This window comes from Ananas comosus, linkage group 16 (assembly GCF_001540865.1).
Source record: "Ananas comosus cultivar F153 linkage group 16, ASM154086v1, whole genome shotgun sequence".
Taxonomy (NCBI): domain Eukaryota; kingdom Viridiplantae; phylum Streptophyta; class Magnoliopsida; order Poales; family Bromeliaceae; genus Ananas; species Ananas comosus.
The window spans coordinates 3053786-3058260 of record NC_033636.1 but is presented as its reverse complement, the minus strand read 5'-3'; the positions used below and the strand labels follow the sequence as shown (position 1 = coordinate 3058260).

The following is a 4475-nucleotide window of genomic DNA, read 5'->3' as shown; positions in this document are numbered from 1 at the left end:
AATGCCGGACTAAACATCTTGGTGGAGTTGGATTCTTTTTTAAGCTCTATTTATGTTAGGATGTTCATCACTATATTACCCAGGAACTACTTCAGTTAAAGTTTAGCTATTATTACGTGGAAATGCTGGAACGTGGTGTTATCTTCTGAGACTCATATCTTGAAAGATCTAAGCATAAAACGTTTCAAACTTAGTGTGTAATCTAACTTAAAAATGTAGTAACCGAAGTGAGATCTAGACATAAAACTTGCAAACTGTGTCATTATTGTACAGCAATCTTTAATCCTGACTGAATTAACCGAAGTGAGAACCGTTTCAAAACGTGAAGGAACAAAGTGCAATAAATGTATATATAATACACACACTTCAGAGGACAAAACCATTCGAAAGCTAGGATATTTTGATAGTAGACATTAAATTAAGGGTTAAAATACGAAAAAGTTTTACCTCTAAATTGTTGTGCGAATCGTTTAAGGAATAGGAAGAAGCAATGGATTTTTCTTGCATTTAGCCTCCCGTTTTTATTTTTTATTTTTTATTTTTTATTTTTTATTTTTATTTTTTGCGTGTGTGAACGCCCCTGCATGTTTATGTTGCAAAGGGTGTTCTATGTGAAATTTCAAGTTGAGTAGGGCAATACATTTACCGTCAAATAAGAATTTAAGTTTCGTGGTACGGGGTCGTGCTGGAAACTTGCCGGCACGGTGCGTGCCGAGCCGTGCCGATGCATGCCGGTCCAAAAAATTTTTATGTGCCGACACTATAACAAAAACGGTATATAGCGAAACTTTTAAATGTCGGTATAGGTCAAAAAAAGTGCTGCTTGCTAAATTATCGACACTTTTTAAAAGTGTTGCTATATGTGGTGTCGCTAGGTATATAGTAACACTTTTTAAGAGTGTCGGTATAACCTAAAAAGAGTGCTACTAATATACCGATACTTATTTAAGCTTTTAGCAGCACATAAAAGTGATGCAAAATAATATTCTAGCAACACTTTTTTTTTAATTTCAGCGACACTTTATAACTGTCCTATTTTCTTTATATATCCAAATTTTTTTTGATGCATCACACTTTTTAAAATATAATACTACTCCACAATGATTATTATTAAGCATATCTTTAATTTTATTTGCCTTGATTTGCATTAACAAAGAAAGCATATAAAAGATGTTTTGTAGTTACACTAATTAATACCAAAATGTCTCAAGGTATTATCCATATATCTTTAAACGAGTATTTAGTCACTAAATTACAGTACCAACAATTTCTAGCTTTTCAACCCAAAAGAAAGAGAAATGAAAACAAAATCTAATAATATCATATCAGATCCAGTCGTAGTGAGCTCGGCAATTAAGATGTTGAACCTACAAATTAAACAATACTAAAGTTAATAAAAAATTAGTCAAATAATCTTTTAACATGAAAACCAATTAATATAAGTTTAATTTTACCTGAAGGGCAATGAGGTTGTGGATGAATATTATGAGCGTTAGATGCGTCTGAAACCTAAACAAATAAATTTTTTAGTATTAGATAATCATTTCATCTTAAAAAAAGGGTATTATTTGACAATGAACAAGATATTATTTAAGTGACAGATTATCATACTCAAAATGTAATTTAATACATGCATCTTCATTTCGTATATAAGTAGTAATTAAGATGGTGGCTTCCCAATCTATTGCACTTAATAATTTACCACAACTCGTGAGGCATATAGCACTAATTAATGAACCCACCACCAATAAACAAAGAACAACAAAAGAGCCAAAAAAGTGAGGACACATTAATTGTATCATTTTACTAGAAACAACAAAAGTTTTGGTTCGCCCCCACCATATACGAACTTAGGAATTTTCCTAAGATTGGTGAACTCTTTTTTGGGACAAGTTTTATCGTTCAAAAGGACAAAAAAGATTGCCCTAAAATATCCTACATTTTATGGTTCAAAAGGACAAAAGAGATTGCCCCAAAATATCAATTCACTTAACAATGGACGGAAAACATGAAATCAATTAATCAGATTTTGAGCTGAAAGCAATTAATCAGATTTTGATTAAGAGAAGAACAAAGAGGAAGCAAAAGAATAAAGAGATGCTGAAAATTTTGAGTGGTTTATAATCCTTACCTTACATATAATCAATAATATAATATAATGCACCAAATTTATGCCATAACTCTGAGAATATATTCTTTGCAGTTCATAAGCCTTAATAGCATTAATACTAGCAATAGCATGTTCCTCCATACAGTAATACTGCAAATGAAAACTTAAAAACCAAAAAGGTATTAACTTGCTAAGGAATAGAAAAGAAAAAAGGAAAAAAAAGATCTTTAAGCACCAAAGCTGCAATCAACAAATAATGTAATAAAATCACTGCACTAAGTACATAAAATATTACAGACAAAATCTATTTTGGACCCAATAATCTCGTATTCAATTGTTTCAATTTTACCAAATTAGATACAATCCACACAGCAAAACTCCAATTATCAAATCAAGAACGAGCTAAAATGAAACCAATAAAACCTACAATGGGAAGTGAATAGCAACCAATGATGTATCTAAACCATAAAAACCAACTTTTCACTCGTCACAAATAGTTACAAATGGAAATTTCATCAATAAGTGTTTAGCCAATAAGGATGTATTTAAACCAGAAAAACCAACTATCCATATAGCAGACCAAGCTTTACAAAATGTGTGTGTGCGCGCGCACAAGCGAGTGAGTGAGAGAGAGAGAAAGAGAGAGAGAGAGAGAGTATTGAAAAAAGAGAATTTTCTTGAATATGAAACACGAACGGAGCCAGATATAGAATATTTTATTTGGTAGATGGTAATATACAACAATTTAATTCATAGACCACTATTACGGCCAAAGTCAAACAAACATCCTCGAACCACGCGTAGAAACTAGAAAGTGAATCTCCGTCCTACCAAGTGAACCCAGTAGATAAAGAAAATACTAAATGCTTATTTTCACGCTATCTACAATCTATATTAGGTGTCCAAGACCAGAGTAAAAGTGACAAAAAGAAATACATGGATACTGGAGAAAATTTTACTGCATTCACTATTCAATATATAAAATCGATCTCAATAATCACTTAACTAGCAAATCTTATGTGTGCAAGAACATAATAATCATTAACTGGACAAACTAAAAATGTAGTTCGCGAAAGTATGGCTAACCAGGGAGAATTGCTTCCAATCACACCCCGCTAATTCTTACAACTGGGAGCAAGCCGACTCCGCGGCGATTTCGGTTCGAGAAAGTATGGCTAACCAGGGAGGATTTCTCACAAAACGTTCCTATCTGGTGGAACGAAGTATCTGGTGGGAGGTCTGCAATACTCACTTTAACGGCAAAATTGAGGCACTGCAGGATCAGAATTAAAGAATGGTGTAAGACGAAATTTCATAGTATAGTCAACACGATAAGGTCTTTAAAGGAGGAAATTAGAAGCATCGATCTTTTAGAGGAACAGGACATCCTGCCACAGGATGTACGGGAGAAACGGGTCGATCTTAAAGCACATCTCCAAATTATCCTGCAGGAGGAAGAAATCCTTTGGAAAACTAGAGCTAAACAACACTCGCTAAAGGAAGGGGACAGGAACACAAAGTTTTTTCATGCAGTTGCCAACGGTCGGAAGCGTACCAACGAGATACAGTACATTGAAGATGAGTCCGGTGGCCAAATCAGGAACGAAGCTCAAATGAATTCATTTTTCGCTCATTCCTTCAAACGTCTGTTCGGGAGTGTTGAACACGAGCCTACTTCTTTTGGTGAATGGGCCAACTTGTATCTAGCGGACGCCTTATCGGACTCGGACTTAGATTTACTCTCGACCCCCTTCACTTTGGACGAAATTAAAAAGGCGACCTTTCAACTGGGTAGTAATAAGGCACCTGGTCTTGACGGCTTCCCTCTTATCTTTTTCCAACATTTCTGGGAGACGGTAAAGGATAACATATTTGATATTTTCAAAGAACTCTTCGATTCTAATCTCTGCACGGCACCAGCGGACTACTCTTATGTTTGTTTAATCCCTAAAAAGGAAGGAGCATGTCATGTTAACGATTTCCGACCAATCTCTCTCCTAAATGGTATTCAAAAATTGTCTCCAAAGTGCTCGCGAACAGATTAGCGAATGTGTTACCATCTATTATTTCTCCATCTCAATCGGCCTTCCTGAAAGACCGACTACTAGCTGACTCTTTTGTCACTGCAACTGAACTACTCAACTGGTGTGCTAGAACTAATAAGGAGTGCATCAGTATCAAGGTAGATTTTGAGAAAGCCTACGACAAAGTCAGCTGGAAATTCTTGCAAAGTATTCTACGGTGGCTTCGATTCAGTGACAAATGGCGGTACTGGATCGAACAATGTATCTGCAATGCCAAAATCGCCATTTTAGTGAACGGCTCGCTGACACAATGGATTAAAACAAGGAAAGGGCTGAGACAG

At 35.1% G+C, this 4475-nt stretch overlaps 1 long non-coding RNA gene across 1 annotated transcript; it reads right to left on the bottom strand.

The window, feature by feature from the left end:
• LOC109722440 lies at positions 1163-1790 on the bottom strand. Its single transcript, XR_002219466.1, has 2 exons — positions 1455-1790; positions 1163-1367 (listed from the first exon to the last, which is right to left on the bottom strand). It is a non-coding gene; the product is annotated as an uncharacterized LOC109722440 (long non-coding RNA).